A 20,625-nucleotide genomic window follows, 5' to 3' on the forward strand; every position below is an offset into this window, starting at 1 on the left:
GGCCACTAAAAGTGAAACTGAGCTAAATGACAGGCTTGGAAGTGAATACAATATATGGTACAGATCCATCTAACACGTCCCCACCACTCCTTCCCTTTGCTTGAATTCATCTCCGTAAAACACAGTTCCAAAAGAACGTCTTCAAATAGTACCTTTCCTCCGAATGGTCGAAAAGTGGCTCAAGCTATTTCACAGTACTGACGGGTCAGTTACATCTTGACCAAATACTAAGTCTTGAAGCCCGTCTCCCTACGACTGACAGCACTGTATTTGCCACTAGGAGCCAGATACTGACAATGTGTTCAGCTGTGCCATGCAGGCCCTGGGCTTCAGGCAGAGGCTATGAGTATCAGCACTTGGCATAGAACGCTCCCCACGTCTTCTTCCCCTTCTTTCCACCTTTGAGTCACTAGAATGACAGGTAAGCTCGTTTTCTCCTGGCATTTCAAGGGGCAACAGTTAATTTCCTTTCAGGTGGGCCTTTCTGTGTGTGTGTGTGTGTGTGTGTGTGTGTGTGTGTGTGTTCTAACTTGGCTTTGTTTTAATGACCTGTTTTACTGAAAGTGTTTTTATGCTGGTGCGAATCTAGACAAAGAAAACTTTTATGCAAAATAAACAAAATAGAATGTACTGAGCCAGGCTTTCTTTGCAGGACATGTTCCTCGGGCTATTTCTGAGAGGTTATTTATGGACGGTTGTTTATCCCCTGGAGCCTGACTTCATCTCTTGGTGAACTGAAACGACTCTGTGTTTAGTACATTGGTCTGCCACCCCTGGGAATGGCTGGATGTCAAATATTTACCCCTGTGGGATCGAAGAGAAATCAGAGATGCACAGAAAAAATTGAAATCAAATCCAGCGCCTTTGGGGAATTAGTAAAATTTTAAAGTAAATGAATTTTTAAAGAAAAACTATTGGAAATAAAATGATAGCACAGTGTAACTTTCTTTATTGGGGGGGGAACCCCTCTGAAATATGAAGTTACTTCAAGCAGAAGGGTATTTTCATCTTACTACTTTCTCAGTGACTACACCCATCCCATTCCTTCACCTGGCTCAGTACCAGCCCCAGAGGGAGAGGTTTTAAATTTTTATTTTTTTAATTGAAAACGGATGCTACACCTTGTTTTTCCTGCCTGCATTTTTCATCAGGGGTGGGGCGGGGGGGAAGAACACCTAGCCAAGTATTAGTTTTGTACTCCTGCAACCTCATAAAACCTAGGAATCAAAACTTGGCGTTCAGCTTTTATAGATAGTCACATTGGAAAAATCAAGAAACCCCCAAATTAGTTTCCTGTCTTCCCAAGAGTTATTTCAAACCCTGTGGCCCTCTCCTGCACCCACCCCCATGCAGAGTTTTCCTCTGGCATTCTACTTCCTGTATGGTCAGAAACAAAGCTACATTTAAAAGGTTAAGTCAAATAAACCCAGCTACAAAAAAGCTTATAAAATAATCAGTCGTGAACAGCAGGGAAAGAAGACAGCCACTAAAACCATAAAGGGAATACTCCGTGGACGGCTGGGCTTTAAATAAAGTTCACATGAGCTATGTAACATTAGATGCTTTTAAAATTCGGAGGACAAAGTACAGACGTGTTTGTGCATTTCTCTTTCCTTTTGACAAGTCTTTTGGAATTGGGTCTGGATTGCATACTCTCTGCCCGCCGCTCGCATACAGGGAGCTGGGAAGTTTGCTTTGGTGTTCTCTCCTTTCAAGCTCGTGCGCGCTATCAGGAAGGAAGAACAATTCCATGTCCCTCTTAAAGATGAAAGTGACACCAAATTCTGGCTTGATCTGCTCAGCCTCAGAACCGGGTTCCCTGTGAAATATGGTCGGAGCAAGCTTCCTAGAATTTGGTAAGCTGGTAATCACAGGCTGCCCTACCCTCTGTGAGAATGACAGCATTTGGAAGGCAGCTTGGCAGACGAAATTTAAAAGTAAATGTTTGGCAGCTCCGGAGGTCCTCAAGTTTGGCAAGGCGAGTATAATCAACAAAGGGGCATTGCTCTGAATTGTATTTAAAAATATAAGTCCCTGCAGACTGGAGAACTGTGGGCTCCGAGAGGATCTTGTGCTGTTTGCCCCTCTGCACCAAGGGGAGGACACCGCTCACACAAGCCGGCTTTGTTTTAATTAGAGCTCCAAGCGGCCCTCCCCACCACACTCTCTTTTCAGCGCTCCTTAGTTTACAATTGTCGCTAACTCCCTCAGCTAAAAATTGTTACTAAGAAAAATTCCACAGAAACCAAAAGAAAAGCGCCAGGCAGAGACTGTGCTGTTAAAGAGTTTTTCCAGACTGACTCTCGGCAGAGCTCTCTGCAGGGAATGAGTTGCTGAGCTATTATTACTTGAATGGATTTCAGCTCCAGGGATGTCCCCCAAGGTTAACAAGATAGTTCAGTTAAAAATAACATTAAATTCTTTACCCTCCCCTTTACCCCAAGGAGTGGGGGGAGGGGGGAGAGTCACATTTAAATCACTTGAAGGATCTGGTTTAAAGTGACAAAAGCCAAGAAATTCAAAATTAAGGAAGGCGAGAGCTCTATCCATCTCCAAGATCTGTCTTTGAGGGTGGAAAAATATAAAGGCTCAGAGGGTGAATGAAGAATGAAGTGCCAACTTTCGCCCAGCGTTAGCGGGCTTTTGTGCCTTCTGAGGTTGGCCCTTTGGGGGTACCAACAGCAGTAGATATGGAGGAATGGTGGTTAAAGGAAAAAAAAAAAGAGAAGTTAAGGCGGGGGGTGAGGAGAACACTTATGAAATGAGAGCCTCGGACAAACGTTGATTTAGATTTAGTGAAGAAAAGCATTTGGTTCTCATGCCCTTGGCAAGAACTTTGCCATCTGATTAATTGCACTTGGGGTTTTCTGGGCTCTACGCGTCTCCTTTTTAGTTTCCCCATTGCACGCACACACAAAATTCCATTCTTCATTTTCATCGAAACCTTTGTCTTTCAATTAAAAAAGAGGTGCTCAAATGGAGTGGTAATTTTGGTAAAGTATTTGAAATTTATGGCTTATTGGACCACTAGATCACAACAGCTGTGAAGACGTCGTTAGAGGCTGCGCGTGGCCAATGGCTGAGGGCAAGTCAGCATCCCCCACTAATTTTGAAGGAAAGAGGCCAGCTCTGGACTTGTGTCTGTGGTTTCCTTCAAGGTATACAATTATTTCAACTAAGTACTTCTCAAACTAGGATTTTAAGCTACCGGGTTTTCAAGTTAAAACTTGCAAAATGTTTACAGTGTCAAGCTACTTTGATTCCATTATATTTGTGCATATTTTTACAACCAAATGCAAAATTTAAAGGTTTTTGAGAAGAAACGTTATGTGCTATATTATTAGTGTCATCTACATTCTCATGCAATATCAGAGAAGCTTAATTTTTTTCATTTTGAAAGCCAGTATAATTTTCAGGCAATTACCCGTGTACTTTTTCTCTCTATCTGAATAAAAAGGAAATTTCTGTTTCTTATTTGCCTCACTCTGACTCCGGTTTGTTATAAACACCTCAAACTGACCTATTAAACTCTCTAATCCTACTCTGAAATTAATATTTCCTTATTTCTAACACTGATTTAATACTCATCGAACGAAAGGGAAAGCCCATTTCCTACATATTTGCCAATGGGCATTTTAATAAGTCGACCCATTTTCATCAGTGGGAGAGCCAGCATCTCCTCATAGCATGCTTGGTGTCTTCAACCCCATTTGGTAAAATGTAATAACTGGAATTTTTGAAACATGGTCGATATCCACAAGAAACAACCTACTCCACCAAGGTCATGTCACAGACAAACAGAGCTCAGTGCTTCACCCTCTCCGTTCCTTAGTGTTAGACTTAACTTCAAGATTTTACATAACCCTGTACTTCTCATGCAGAGACGATGGTATTGCCCAACAATAATAGTCCTTTGACCTTATGTCGTTTTGTGTGTGTGTAATTTTGGTGGATTTCACAAAGCCATCTACAGTGTTTTGCTGTCTGGTCTCTTAACAGCACGTTTTAGGGTGGCCAGCTGGCTGAGATTAGAGACCCACTCTGTGGCCAGAGGAAAGAAATCAACAAGCCCACACACGAACTAGAGCTCTGATATATGGCTTTATTGGTGCCTTAATTCAAGAACTAACCAACTTCATTGATACAAAACGTATCGCCATCTTACCTTTGAGGAGAGGATCCCATTCTGAAGTTCTGGAAGTTAGTAATGTAGATATTAAGTGTGTAGGTTTAGGAGGAATTAAATGGGGGGGCTTCAACCTCTGGCACTGAAGCTTCATGAGCTGGGTAACCTAGGTGGGGCTGGATTCTTATTATTCCCTTAACCCTCATTCTTTGTCATCTGTAAGACAGGGATAAGATCTATTTCATAAGGTAGGATTACATAAAATGGTGAAAAAGTGTTTATAGAGTGACTGACAAAAAACACTCAGTAAATGGTAGGTATAATGATTATTGTTTTATTTTGTTGTTATTGTTTTCTCCCTACATATATATATATATATATATATATATATATATATATATTTAAGATTTTACTTATTTATTCAAGAGAGAGGGTGAACACAAAGGGGGAGCGGTGGGGTAGCCAGAGGGAGAAGCAGACTCTCCCACTGAGCAGGAAGCCAGATGCTGGGCTCCATCCCAAGACAGCAGAATCATGACCTGAATCAAAGGCAGCCGCTTAACCGACGGAACCGCCCAGGTGCTCCTCTCCCTATATTTTAAAGCAGCATTTGGCCATTTTAAATTCCCTTCCTAAGGAATTTTGAAAGATTTAAAGGGAGAAGCACCCTGAAGACAGTTTTTTTTGTTGTTGTTGGTGGTGGTGGGTTTTATGTGTGTGTGTGTGTGTGTGTGTGTGTGTGTGTGTTTGTTTGTTTGTCTTTTGTAAAGTCTAAACCCATTCAAGAAATTATCGCAGCATCCTGATGAAGAAGGCAGGAGGGAGATTTCTCTTTAGAAGCTGTAACCTGCCAAAGGAGATTCTGCAAAGTCCTAAGAGCTGTGTGTCCTGTCCTGAGGGTCTCTGACTCAGGAAATGGAAAGAGTTATCTGTTCCAAATGGGTAGGGAACATCCTGGCCATCCTGACTTTCTTTTATGACCCTATTCATGACAGAATAATATGTCTTGATTTAAAAACCTGAATATCATTCAAATACTGATTCCAAGAACAACAGAGCAGAAAGGGTTGTTGAAGAACTGGGTTTGAGTTCTGCATCTTTAGTGGCTGACTTGGTGAATTTGGGCTCCCACAGGTGAACATAGGATCGTAGTCACTGAAAATGAGGTGTTCTGCAGGGGCTGGTGGTTGGCCGTTCTTCCAGTCACATCAGCTCAGATAGCTACCTCCATTTCTTCCTTTCCAGAAGCAAAGAGCCAAGAAATCTTGGATAAAGACTAAGCAGAGCCGTGTGGCCCTGAGCATGTCACTTAACATCCTTGCTTTTTTCTTGGAAATGAGGTTGAGTATCTTCATCTTTCCATGGGCTAAGGGTCTGGCTCTTGATTTCGGCTCATGTCACACCTTTGGGTCCTGGAATGGAGTCCCACCTTGGGCTTCATGCTCAGCAGGGAGTCAGCCTGAGGATTTCTCTTCCTCTCCCATTCCCCCATTCCCCCCACTCATGTTCTCTCTCTCTCTCAGATCAATCAGTCTTTTTTTTTTTTTTTTTTTAAGAATGCTCAGCTCTCTGGAGACACAAGGTTTAAAACAAATGACAACTTTAACGTGTTTTTCAGTGATAAATTCTTTACAAAAATGTAGTGAGGTTTGTATCCTTCTTGCTATATTCAAGCTGCTGGATGAGAATAACTCATTTTTCAACTTACTCATTCGATCTATAGATGTTAAATTATTACTAGGCTGTTCTATCTCTGGATTTAGGCACAAAGGGAAAGTGGGGCTTTAACCAAATCATGAGTTTTCTTTCTCCAAAACATAGTGATCAAATTCAATGAACTAAACTGAATCATTCTTATCTATATCCAGGCCTATGAGTAAACAGTCAATATGATTTGATCCTGTTGAGAATCATGTTTCTAATAGAAGTAAAATGGAAGCATTAAATTAAGTCGTAGTTGTACTTTACTATCAACTTAAAAGGTTTTAGTCTTAAAACTCTGGAAACATTTCCCTCAAGCACTCCATTTTTGACAGTCTTACTGATTTGTTTTTCTCAAAATCATCTAATACTATATTTTACAAAGCGTTTCCCATAGAACTCTTGGGCTGAAGAAATGTTCTAAGAAAGCATGTGAAGAATAAACAAAATCTTTTTCTCATCATGTTTGGTATATGTTGAGTAAACAAGTTCACTTCATTTTCTATATTATAGCACATCTTGGAAACTTGAACATCTTACCACGCAATGTGGCTTTTAAGAGGAAGATGCATTATGTAGCATTTCCCCAATTTTTTTTATCGGGGAAATATTTGTTTCAAAGAGCATCTCCTGGAAACACAATGAGACACACTGTGGAAAACTCTGGCAGGGACCTAAGCATCTTTTTTAAAAAATCTGAATTCTTACGTTCAAAACAAGTATAACTTCCGGACCTAGACATCAGCTGGACAAATATATTAAATGCTATCTGCTAGAGCCAACTTGAAGACTTGAAAGAAATAGTTAAGTTTCCATCCCGACAAAGGGGAGCCATCTGAAGAGAGTCAAATGTTCACGTTTTTTATTTTTTAATATATAAAAGTGATAGGTTCTCAATGCAGAAAATTTGGAAAAAAAATAGCATGGAGAAAATAAAAACTCCCTGTCCCTTGAATACTCAACTGGTTGGTGCTATCCCCTCTCAGTTTTTTCCTCCTTGATAGGTATGGACACATACATCTTTTGTATATTTTATATATATAACTTTTTGAATGTTTTCCCATTTTATTTGAGTTCATTAGAGTTCCCCTTTCTTATTAAAAATCTTTGAAACACAGTTTACAGTGGTTGCAAAATATTCTGTCATATGGATGCACCATAATTTCTGTTGTTGAAAATTAGGCCATTTCTAATTTTTCACTATTATAAATAGAGCTATTGTGAATATCCCTGCACATAAATCTTTGTCTGTATCTGTTTATTTCCTTAGGATGGGTTCCTAGAAGTGGAATTATTGTATCTAATGGCATGGATTTTTTTCAAGACTCTTTATACACTAAAGCTTAATAGCTTGCCAGAATATTTTTATCAATCTATACTCCAATAACTCATGAAAGTGAACAGTGCAATAATGACGGTGGTTGTTTCAGCATCTCTGAATAAAAGTATCTAAAGGAATTCTTTACCCTGAATTTTATGAAGATAAGGAACTTATCCACAATTACTATACTCAAACAGTGTATTAAAATTCCAATCATATTTTATCCTATATAAATGTGTATATATCAACTTGCGGTCCTGTCACATAAGTTGTTAGTAATTTGCAAGTAATAAAGATGAGTAGCTAGTTTTAATTCTGACATTTCTTATCTTGGCCCCATGAAACTCTTTTCTCCAATAATCTGCTCTAAACTGGAGTTTCACCTTCCTGCTCTGAGGTTATCATTACTAACTTTTCATTTTTATTTATAAAATTGAAGTGAAATTGAAAATACAGTCTTTCTTATGATTAGCTATCAGTTTTGAATTGCTGTTATCTCCTGTGCTCACTTCCCTGATCTGTCTGCTGTTCCTCGAGCTCAATTTGGTTTTCTTTTCCCAGAAATTCTTCCTCCATTTATGTACTAATTCGTTCTCTTATTTTACTTAGATCTCTGTTCAAATATCACTTCTGAAAGTATATACTTCCTGCTCTCCTCTCTCTTCACAAGACTTTTTTTCCTAATAACTATTATTATTTGACTTCATGTTATTGATTTTTATTTATATTTGTGTATTGCTCTTTCCCTTTTCCCAAAAAGAATGAAAACTTCATGAGGGCAAGAACTTAACCCACTACTTTATCTACTACATTAGCCCTAACATGCCCAGAGTGTATCACAGAAACTCATTCATTTGATGAATGAATATAAGACATTTTTCTATATCCAACTTCCATGGACCATTTGCTAATGAAAACATCTGTGTGATTGCCTAGCCATAGCTATCTCTAAGTCCACATTCTATGCCTGCCTTCTTCCTGGACCACATATTTTTTTTCTTGTGGGATCAGAGATTTTAGACACAGGCTAAGCTGAAAGAAGGAGTACTTAGACACCGTTTAATGAGAAGAGTCATTTCCTGCTTAACATCTAATCTGCAAATTGATCTCCCACTGAGCAGAAATATGAACACTAGAATGCTTTTTGTTCGACACTTTTACATCTGCCTGAGCTCAGGGGTCCTATAATTTAGTTAAACCTAATATCGCAAGGCTGGACAAGGAACTAGCTCTAGAACAGTTCTGTGGTGAGGTATGCTGAGAAGGCATGCAGGCCTGGGGAGCTGGTATGGGTAATATTTATTTTATTTATAATATCTCTCTATTTATTTCTCAGTGTTCTTGGTGCTTTTGCTGTTCTTTTTACTTCTCTCTCTTTCTCTCTCTTAATCTCAAGGAGTGTTCTTCTATTTCCACATTGGTTTGAAACTGACATTCAACTGGCCCCCTTGTTCATGATTGAAGACTGAGGAAATGTGGCCTAAAGAAATGGTGTTGGGTTGAGCTTATGAGTTCCCATTTCATTGCCTGTACCTGGGAAACTGATAAAAATCACTTAAATCTTCAGAGCCTTAGTTACTTCCTCAGGAGATGAGAAATTGGACGAGGTGATCTCTTGAGTTCCTACCATTCAAATATTCCAAAATTATGAGACATGGCAAAGCTTCCTAAGTGTTTCCCATGGAATTATGAACCCCACAAATGTCCCTAGACATCATAGGGATCCAAGAAGTTTTAATGGACCAGGGCAACTAAGTCAGAGAAAGTCAGAGCACAATAACCCTTAAGAAATGCAGATTATAGGGGCGCCTGGGTGGCTCAGTGGGTTAAGCCTCTGCCTTTGGCTCAGGTCATGATCTCAAGGTCCTGGGATCAAGCCCCGCATCGGGCTCTCTGCTCAGCTGGGAGCCTGCTTCCTCCTCTCTCTCTGCCTGCCTCTCTGCCTACTTGTGATTTCTCTCTCTGTCAAAAAAAAACAAAAAAAAGAAATGCAGATTATAGGCACCTGCCTGGGTGGCTCAGTCACTGGACGTCTGCCTTCAGGTCAGGTCATGATCCCAGGGTCCAAGGATCAAGTCTGTATGGGGCTCCTTGCTCAGTGGGGAGCCTGCCTCTCCCTCTCCAGCTCCCCTGTGCTTGTGTTCCTTCTCTTGCTCTCTCTCTCTCTCTCTCTCTGTCATAAATAAAATAAAATCTTAAAAAAAAAAAGAAATGCAGATTACACATGAGCTTATCAAGTGCTGATCTATAATTATGTCATCTCCCATCTTATTTACTCACTTAAGATTCTTAATCTTTTATATTTGTTCCTGGAGGAGTAGCACTGGTTCCTTGATCATTTTACTTTTTCTTTTCTTTACCTCCTTCAGGTAAATTACACGTTTCTTGAAATCCAGTGGTTGATGGTGATCATTTATGTGAGAAAAAGATACATCGTGGTTTGGATACACACAGGACAATGTTCCTGTGGTTTTGTGTATCTCTCCTGATTATCACCTAAACTGTATTATGTTTTCCAGGAGGCAGCAGAATCAGCAGTTCATTGAGGCAATGCCTCTGGGAGACATCTTTGGACATCTCTCTTAAAGTTTTTTCCTTGGAGTCTACCTTCTGTAAGTGTCAGTTTGCATTCCTCATCTAGAACGAATAACTGATTCCTTCTTTCACTCAATATCCATTTTTAAAAACGGAGGTTCCCATTAGCATTCTCCTTTGTTCAGAATAAACATCCCTAAGTCCTTCAGTTCAGAGGGAGTAAATTGTTAGCTTATGGGCCTGATCAAGTTTGGAAATAGTGTATTCATTGCACACACTGATTTTTGTTGTCATTGAGGTTATTGGCTTGTTTATTAATTGGGCCAATGCATGAAGATTGGGTGATTTTGCATAAATACCCAAAGTTCAGTTTTCCCTTGAAAAAATAAGGAATTTAAGTAGCACTGGGTAAGCAAGCATTCCTACACTGTGGTAATTGGCTAGAGGTGGGTGGTGCTTGCCTTCGTTCAGATGTGCCTACGTTTTGTAGTGTGCCACAGCCTGGTCATTCCCTCCAGGGGTGCATGACCCGAAGTAGACTGCCAGTTTTTGTTTATCATCAGGTTTACACTGATTTTCCCCCCTAGTAGTAGGAAATATTTCTCTGCTCTTACTCTATTTCAGTTATTTCTATCAGTAGCCTGGGTACTATAAGTGCTTGGATGAGAAACTCATGCTTTTAAACTTGCACAGATGACATCATTTCAAGTCTTAATTCTAGACTCTTCTGAATGAGGTTTATAGCCTCCCTTCGCTTTAAATGTGACCCATAAGTGATACAGTGTTCTTGAAGTTGTCCAGCCAAAGTATAGGAGAACAAGGATCATAGAAGATTGTTTATAAGATATTGAATAAAGAATAGAATAAGTCTGTGGAAAAAGCTAAGTTGTTTTCTTTTTTTTTTTTTTAAGATTTTATTTATTTATTTGACAGAGATCACAAGTAGGCAGAGAGGCAGGCAGAGAAGGGGGGGGGAGTAGGCTCCCCGCTGAGGAGAGAGCCCGATGCGGGGCTCGATCCCAGGACCCTGAGATCATGACATGAACAGAGGCTTAACCCACTGAGCCACCCAGGTGCCCCTGTTTTCTTTTTTTTTTTTTTTAAAGATTTTATTTATTTATTTGAGAGAGAGAGAGAGAGGAAGAGAACATGAGTGGGGGGAGGAGTAGAGGGAGAGGCAGAAACAGACTCCCACTGAGCGAGGAGCCCAGCACACTGGTCAATCCTAGGACCCTGCGATCATGGCCTGAGCCCAGTGCAGATGCTTGACCGACTGAGCTACCCAGGTACCCCCAAAGCTAAGTTATGTGCAGACCTGCTCATCTTAAGCCAGGCCTCCCTAATGCAGAACTTGTTTATTTTATTTTTATTTTTTTAATTTATATTCAATTAATTAACATATAATCTGTTACTGGTTTCAGAAGTAGAGGTCAGTGATTCCTCAGTCTTTTACACTACCTAGTGTTCTTTACATCACATGCTCTCTTTAATGTCCATCACCCTGTTGCAGAACTTGTTTAGTTGGGGTTTAGCCCTAAGAGTAGCTACCTTACATATTGCAAGTCATCTGGTAAGATGGTCATTGTTTCGGCAGCAAGGAAAACACAGGGTACATATTCAGAGGAAGCACAATGTGGTCTGGGTTCCCCCATTCATCAGCCGCATGCTTTTGGTTATATCTTTGCCTTCTGGGGCTCCATTTCCACATCTTAAGAAAAGTACACTGTAATCCTAAGTTTGAGAGTAAAACAGCTTTGCCCTGTAAAGCTTGTTTCAAGTCTAAAAATAGTTTTATTGGTTGAAGAGAATTATTTTACATTTCCCCCCTAGTTTCCAGTGCTTCTGCATATCCTACAATCCAGCATCTCTGACACTCTCTTAAAAGTTTGTGCCATTTCTAAAGTTTTCCTGGTTACCTTTTACACATACTCTTCCAAGAAATCCTCCTGCTTTATAAGTTTCTATTTTCCTTCCTTATTGTGATCAGGTATGAAAAGATAATTAGGATTTAAATTTTGACATCATTATACCACTATCTGTCATTTTTATTTTCGAGTTATTTTTAGGTACTGGAAGTAGCCCTTTTTTTTGCATTTAGTGTGTGGTTGTTTTGTGTTTTTCATTCCTACCTTTCTCCTATCTAGCGTGCCTATCTCATTATGCTTAGCCTTTCCCTCCGTGAATTATCAAGTTATTAAAGGCTACATAGTCACATTATCCCAATAGCCAATAAGAGCTTCTAAACATTCACATCATTGTACTCTTTCTACCTTTTAGGTGTAGAAATCTTAAGCTAAGGAAGCCAGGAACTCGCCAGATGCTTTGCTTTTAGCCAAATTAGATTTCCAGTAAATACTTCTAATCTTTCCTAGATCCTCTGATTTTAGTGAAATGCTATTACGTACTCAATGGCCAATCAATATAAGCTTTAATACTAGTTAAGAGAAAGGGTAATTAGAATCAGAAATCATGAGTCAAAGGGCTCAGTTTAAAAAAGAGTCTCCGCATGCAAAAAAAGAAAACTTTGACCTTATTCTCATTGATTCTAAGCCCCAGTCAGAGTAACAGCAACTTAAATTTTGCCTGACTACAGATGCAAGAATCGGTTTCATGAAACCATAAGATGACCACTAAGCCAATGTTTCGACCATTTCTTCTTGGGTTCCTTCCCATCACTGCCTACCACATGCCCTTTTCAATGGCAGCAGAGAAGCCAAGTGCCAGAGGTTGCTGGCAGGTGATTGAAAGTGCTATTTGCACCTGAGCAGAAGCCCAGGGAACCAAGCATCACATAGGAACTCACAGAATCAGAGATCTACTTCTTTTGCTACCCAAATGACTTCGACTTGGGGATTTGGGTGGTGCTTGGGACTCTGCAACCTTGCTCCTTTCTACCCCTCTCCAGGCAGTGAGCCTCCTTTATGGCAGAGAAAGAGACAGCAGCCAAGAGAAAGGGTCTTGAAGAAAAAGGTCCATCCTGGAAATATCACTTATTCGAATTTTAAAACCATAAGACATGGTTGGAGAAAGCATACCTCTTAAGTGTCTCATTTCTTACCTTCTCATTTTCTTACCACAACTAACCTAGTTCCTATTGTCATTCTTCTGCTCTAAGTTCCCGACCACAACACACGCCCTGGTTGCATGGCCAAAATGCCCGCTAGTGGTCAGCAGCATGCACCTGTGGCAGCTGGGCTCCTCCTCCTCTCTGTTCTTCATTCCTGGGGGCAACTATGTTTAACATTGCTGATTAGGACAAACTTTCCAGTGACTAACAGATGACAGTAATTTGTGTTGCAGAGCTGCCTCATATAATAAGCATGACCTAGCAGACAAAAGAAATGTCTCTCTTCTCCAAACAGAATGGTGTGGTTCCATGGCCTTGACCTAGCGGTGTCAGGTTAAAATCACTGACAAGAGAAAGTAGTTCAGCTCACATGCTGGTTGGCCACACCGTATCAGGGAGCTCAAGAGAAAAAGCGGAGGGCTCTATAATTCCCAGCTGGACTATAAAAGCAGCAAGCAGCTACACTGCATAGCATATTAAAATATTAATTATTTGCTGTCCTTAGGCTTAGCATATGAAATAAAATGCCTAAAATAATTTAAATGTGCTATATAGGCTGAATATAAAGAAATCTAACATTTTATTCCATGGCAACATGGCTCTATTAAATTTCAAAGCAAGCTTTCCTTTTCTGGAATCACATGCATGGAAGATGCTACATGTGTGTCTATCAGAAAAAAAAAAAATGTGTTTTTAAGTTATCTTGACCACACTGCTTTTCAATGTTGAAGCTAATCACTTACCCCACATTAATTTTCTCTTCGAACATATTTTCTTTTTGTTGTAAACTAACGGAAATTAGCATATTTTTAAATTTTAAATTAAATCTACCAAATAATTTATATTATAGTATTCTACCATCTAAGTTTTGAAAGTTTGTTTAGAAAAGAATTGAATTTGAAAACCGTTTTTAACATATGCAATGATTAAAAGATAAAAAAAAAAAACCCACCACCATGATGACTTCTTAGAAATTTTTCATTATGTTTGAAGGCAAGACCCCTTTAGAATAGAGAAAGCAGAGTCTGTACCTTTATCTCAAAATGGGGCAGGATTTGATATCGGATTAGCACATCGTTTGTTGTTTAGTGATGTTAAGTTTCAGCAAAAACATGGCTCCCAGAACCTCGAAATCTACCTAACACAACATTTTGAAAGGTAGAAATCTTATTTTCCTTCATGGGTACTTAGAAATTATAGTTGAATGAGTTCGTGAATATAAATAGAACTTTTTCTCCTAACTAGAGGTGCTACCCTCCATCTGGCTAACTTCCCGCTCAGGTAATTACACCAGACCTTTTGAAATTACCCCTGAAGTTCTAATTAGACACAATCTTCTTTGCTTCCTCTTGTAAACTGCTGCCTTGAGTCTTGCTCTGAAGTGTGTTTCAGCTCCATGCCCACTCCCTTCTTCCTGACTATTCTTGTGATTTTACTAATTAATGCTCAAAATAACACTACGTGATCTGAAGAGGACGATGGAAGTGCGACGTCTTCTCAGCTTCTCCACTGATATTTCACAAGGGCTTCTGCAGTTAAAGTGAAGTTGGGATGGAAACAATAAACATTCTGTGACAACTGTGGTGCATACCATTAGGGATAGTGCTTGTTTTTCCCCCAGAATAATTCCCTAGCACTTATCAGGCCCCCTAGAAGAGGGAGCATTGAACCAGATGCTGAATCACTTTGCAAGTGTGAATGATTATGTTATTAACAGTTCACTGTATAAGGGTAACACCTGCAGCAGTGAATTATCTTAATCAGCTTAATAGAATATTTTAAAAATCGCCTCAATGAAGTACCAAAACCAAGAGAGAATTTCCCTTGAAATGTGAGGAAGTGGAACAAAATCAAGAAATGTGCACATTCTCAAATGAAAAATGATTGTACTGTGATTTTTATTTTTATTTTTTTTTTTTTTGGTTAGGGCTATTCAGCTAGTCTTTCTTATTCTGAAAGCTTATGTGAAAATTTCTGAGAATGTATAGATTCAGTACATCATCCCCTATATGTATCTTTCTTACATAACGACTTTAGAACTATCCCAATGAAGGAATTGAATCCATCAAAACTATTAAAAATTTTTCTAATTAAAATAACAAAAAATTACCCAAATGAAGTCATGTCCTCTCTATGTAGTTGACAGTAGAAGAAAATATGTTATTCTGTAAAATACTGTGTATCAGGTAAGAAAAATTGAAGGAATCTGAATAAGAGATGATGTCGTTATTGAAATTAAATCTCTGAGAGTTTGAGAAATAGTTTAAATTATAGGGTTAAGATAGGCCAAAATAAGAATTAAAAAAAAATTCTATATTTGGTTACTGGCAAGGGTCTGCATTATTTTCAGCTACTTTTTAATATATTTCAAGTTTGGGACGCTGGGCATTTCTATATAATATTACTGACAGAATTAAACAGACACACTACAGAAGGAGGTAATTCAGCAATTTAAACTCTTTCACAGGGATAATGAAGTGAGAGTTTCTGGAAAAACGTCTGGTGGATTATTCCTTTCCCAGAAATCTCTTCCTTGGAGAAAGATCTGAACTGGTAGAGGTTTTGATTTTTCATTCAAATATGTGATTATTTTTCTTATTTTCTGCTGAGGAAAAACTGATGGGCTATTCCTTATTCTCCAAAGGCGGTCAGTAGGATTAAAGTGTGGCAAGGTCAAAGCCAGTTCTCTGACAAGAAAAAAGTCGTAAATTACAGCTGCAGGTTCTGAGAGGCCGGTGTTGGGCATCACAATGCTATTACCAAGGATATTCTGGTCAAGAAGGTAAACCCATGGAAAGTAAAAGGGGCCAAGCTTCTGAGCTATACTATGCTGTCATCAGACATTGGAAGTTTGTTCTACCTTCTTTCTCTGTCTTCAGACCCCAATATTTCAAAACCAGGACAAGACTGGCTGGTTACCCTGGTGATCTGGCATGCACACTGTAAATATTTACATCATAAAATTCAGAGCCTAACATTTAGCTATGATGTTGACACTCCAGCAGGACACTTCCAAAAGTTCCTTCACATGGGACCAAGGCAAGTAATCAAAAAATAGAAAAATATTTGAACGAAAAAAAGACGTTATTATAATGAATTAAATGCTTCCCTGTACCTACACCAAGCAGGCCTTTAATTCACAATATTAAAATGTCTGGGCAGTTTAGGATCCCACATTTCCATGGAGAAGGCACTTGTCTACTTGGGAGGCAGCATGATGTAGTGGAAAGAACATGATTCAGAGGCTCATAGACCTGAATTCACATCCCAGCTCATACACTTAACAGCTCCATAAACTTAGGCCATCACGTCTCTCAGTGAGTCTTCTCATTTAAAAAACACCTACTTTGCAGTGTCTTGTGAGGACTGGACATGGTGACAGAGTCTACACAGCAGTGTCCCTTCTGGATCGTGACAATCAAAAATAACACCAATATGGGTGTTTTGGGTTCAGTAAAACAGAAGTATTTTACCCCCTTGCTTGAATTGACTTTATTTATTTCAGCAGGATAGTTATCCTTCTAAAGAACATACCTTAGTGGCAGTATCTCATACAGTATTTAACACACACTAGTCTTCCAATTCATAGTCCCTTTTCATCGATACCTGTGTTTGCCTGACTTGCTGCCTCAGAGTCCAGATTTCTTCCTCTGTTCTTGGCATATATTCTTTAATGATAATAATCTGGTGCCCTTGCCCGATGATGAACTTTACAAGGGTGGGGACTAGGTCAGAGTTGTTCATGCGTAGCATGGTGCAGTGAATGAGTACTTATTGAATAAACAAATAAAGGCATAAGGAGTTCTCGTTATCATCATGCTGTATATTAGCCCAAGAATGCAACCCATCACTATGTATACACAGGAACTGAAACTACCTAGGAGATCAAATTAATTTCAATGACTATAGGAGGAAGTGAATTGGCTAAATTATTTATCTTAGTATCAATTCAATATCTATAAAAGTAGAGGAAATTGTATAATAACCTCTAAGTACCCACCATCTCCCTTCAGGAGCCATTATCCTCCACCTGATTTTGTTTTATCTTTACACTTCAAAACACTAAACACAAAATCTCTCCAGAGAGACACTCTCGGGGCCCAGGTTGTTCTTGTATGAGCCCACTCTTAAATTACAAGATATATGTGATCCCAATCAACTTGAACATGAACTGACAGATTCAAAGAAATAAAGTTCAGATGCCCAAAAAGTTCAGTTAATGGAAATTGCTTTTAAAGATTACAGTGTAACTATTAAAATTATTAAAGACATAAATTAAAGAGTTGAAAAAAGTACCTTGCTGGAATTGACCATTCTAAGAAAGGGAGTAAAATAAGACAAGCAAGAAATTGTTGTGAGGGAAAAGGAGTCTGTGAGTAGAACAACAGTGAAAGTCACCGAGAGTTTTCAAAAAATAACAGAAAGTAAAAATTCTCATATTTAAGAAGTACAGCAAGTTATACAGAATAAAAACAAATCTGTACCCAAAACCATTTTATGAAAATTTCTGAACATAAATGACAAAGAGGAAATTTTAAATGCAAGGAGAGTGAAAAGACAATTTTCAATGGAATATGAATTATAGAAACAGATTTCCCAACACCCCCTATAGAAGCCCAATAACTATGGAGTCATTTCTTCAGTGAGCTGAGAACAGATAATTGTCATCCTGCAATTCCCGACTAAGAGACAGGGTGAAATAAACATAGTTTTGTTTACAGATTTAGAATATTGTACTCAAACCCTTGCTGAAGGAACTGCTCTACTACGTAATTCAGAAAGAAGCAATATAATCTCAGCAAAGTGTGTCACACGAGAAACAATAGTAATACAACAAAAAAATGATAAATGTATGGGTAAACTTAAATAAGCAGTGACTATATAAAATAGTAATAATAATAATAATAGTAATAATAAATAGTTTGGGGGAATAGAATAAAGGTGAAACTAAATAGTGAAGAACAATAAATTAAAAGTCAGAAAGGAGGGGAATATCTAGGTGGCTCAAATTATCTAGCTCTTGATTTCGGCTCAGGTCATGATCTCAGGGGGTTGAAATGGAGTCCCACCTCCTCCAGCTCCACGCCGGATGGGCAGCCCGCTTAAGATTCTTTCTTTCCCTCTTCCTCTACTTCTCCCACCACATGTGCATGCATGTACATGCTCCTTTTCTCTTTCTTAGAAAAAATAAAATAAAATAAAATGTTGGGAAGGAGGTAATTGGAAGGGAACTATGCTAACCCCAGTATCATCAATGCTCCATCAAGAGGGAATAGTTGGTCTTAAAGCACTTAAGATACCACTGTACTGAGAAGGGGTTGTGCTGTATTTTCTGTTCACCCCACCTGATACAAATATCCCTCTATACCTACCCTCTGCCCAGGAAGGCTGACGTGAATAAATTATACCATCCTGATTCTCACCCGTCTAGCTTCTGGTTGAGTTCTATCAATTGGGAATCCTGGCAGAAGATCAGAAGAAGTGTGGGAAGGGAGGTCAACTAAATGTGTTCTCTTTACTCTCCTCCTGTAGGTTTACTTAAGATTACCATATCCTTTAATAAGGTTACGGCTGGAATCAAGAAAGAGAGGCAGAGCTCTTCCAGGTTCCTGTCACTTCTCCCTCCTTGCTTTGAAATTAGAACTGATGACAACCATTGCTGTTTGACCCACGTTCCTGTACTCTCCAATATGAATCCCCTCACCAACCCTATCTTTGTAAATAAGAATGGAAAGCAAATGATCAATTTGCAAAGAAGAGAGGGAAATAGATTCAACAGTAAAAATCCAATTAAATGCAAGAATGGGCAGGAAAACACATAGTAAACTGAAAACACAAAGTAACATTGGGGAAAATAATTAAGCAAGAATTCCAGTGCTTGTCATAGTGAGGTAGCTTATATTAGACTTACTATTCATAGATACACTTATAAAAGTTGAATCCCCCCAAAATAAAATCAAAACAAAGTAAGCACAACACAACACAACTCTCAATTCTCTGAAGGCATTAGAGAACATCCAAAGTAGTCAGAAATTGCAGGTAGAAATGTTCTTGAAAGAAGGGGTGTTTTGCAGATGAGTGCCCCAAATGTACCTGTCTTCCCCTCCAAGGACACTTCCCACTTTTCAGCAGGCCAGAGAGACATCTTACTGCACTGGAAACACTAGGGATTTGGGGCTGCTAGAGAGACTTGAAGTAAGTGGGGACAAAACCCTGAAAAGCAGAGTTAAGAGGAGAAAGCTATATCTACATACAAATGTCCTCAAACCACTGCTGAATCCTGGACTGTCCCAGGGCCAGACTTTGAGGAACTGGCTGGAAAGCAGTAACCAGAAGGCTGATGGGCTAAATAGAGATTTTGATAGCAGGGGAGACAGAGTTTAGAGTTCAAGTCCCAATAAGGTTAAAGAGCATGGGAACTATTCTCAGCATTTTCCTGGGATTCCAGAAGGCCATCCACTAGAAGTAAGGGCAAATTAGAACATGCCAGCCATTATAAATCCTCTATAGCAAGGCCTGCAAACTTTGTCTGTTTTTGTAAATAAAGTTGTATTGGACCACCGTCACCACAACCACTGCTTTAGGTATCATCTACAGCTCCTTTAATGCTACAGCAGTTGAGTGCTTACATGCCCACATCTTCCTGCCCTCTGGAAAAAAAAAAAAAAAAAAAAAGTCCAGAAGGTTTACTCTTTGACTCTTTTATTGACCACTTCTGTACAGGAGCTAAGAGATCCCCTTGTGCTGCATTTGCTTGTAAGAAAAATTAATCTCCACTGGGAGAAAAAGACATCTTCAAGCATCTTAATTTTTCATCCACATTGACATTGCATCAAAAATCATGAGGCTTGTTAAAACAGTATAAATTGACTGGAAACCAAGAAAAACAATAAGAGAAACAGATTTTGTTTCTGTTGTGATTTAGATATTTTAAGTAGAAGACAGGCACTTAATTTTTTAGCCATTTTACTTGACAATATTATAGACTTAGAAAACATTGCAAAAATAGTATATCCAAGTTCTCTTTTGCCTTCACTTCTCTTTCCTCAATGTTACCATCTCATCTTATGTAATCATGGTATCATTTTGTAAATCAGAAAATTAACACTGAAGCAATATTATTAACCTCAGACCTTAGTTGAATTTCATCAACTGTGCCATTATTTTTTTTTTTCTGATTCAAGATCTAATCCAGGATCCCACATCACATTTACTTTGAACGTCTCCTTAATTTCATCTAGTTGAGAACAGTTTCTCAGTATTTCTTTGTCTTTTATGACCTTGATACTTTTGAAGTACACTGACTAGTTATTTTGTAAAATGTTCCTCAATTCATGTTCATCTGATATTTCCTCATGATTGGATTTAGATTATACATTTTTGGCAAAAATATCACAGAAATAATTTTGGACCCTTTGCAGTGCATCCTATCAGTGGGTACATAATGCCTTATTACTGGTGATGTTAACTTTGATTGCTTGATTAGAGGTATGTCTGCCAGGTTTCTCCACTATAAAGTTATTTTTTCCCTTGTAATTAATAAGTATCATGTGGGGAAATACTTTGGGACCATGCAAATGTCCTGATTCTCATCATAATTTCACCTACCAATTTCAGTAGCCATTGATGTTTTTAACTGCAACAATTATTAATAGGTTGTTTGCCAAGTGGAGATTTTCTACTGCTATCATTCTTTCTGCAATAATTAGCTGGAACTTTACTGTATTGAATAGTTATTCATCTCATCATTTATTGGTTGATCCAGCTATCTATTTATATCACCATGAACTAATGGATATGTATTTTATTTTATGATACATAATCCAACACTGCTGCCATTAATTTTGTCACTCAAATTATCTCATATTTGGCCAC

General features: G+C 38.7%; 1 long non-coding RNA gene across 3 annotated transcripts in view; it reads left to right on the top strand.

The window, feature by feature from the left end:
• Positions 1–246: 246 nt before the first annotated feature.
• LOC308352982 overlaps positions 247–20,625 on the top strand; it is a 91,833-nt gene continuing 71,454 nt past the window's right edge. The window contains exons 1-3 of one of the 3 annotated variants that reach the window (XR_013967717.1): positions 258–421; positions 9,668–9,760; positions 15,218–16,220. This is a non-coding gene — a long non-coding RNA (uncharacterized lncRNA). Of the gene's footprint in view, positions 422–9,667; positions 9,761–15,217; positions 16,221–20,625 lie in introns of those variants that run through there. The other 2 variants (XR_013967715.1, XR_013967716.1) reach the window with 2 other exon arrangements.

The sequence above is a fragment of the Martes martes genome (assembly GCF_963455335.1).
Source record: "Martes martes genome assembly, chromosome: 12".
Classification (NCBI taxonomy): domain Eukaryota; kingdom Metazoa; phylum Chordata; class Mammalia; order Carnivora; family Mustelidae; genus Martes; species Martes martes.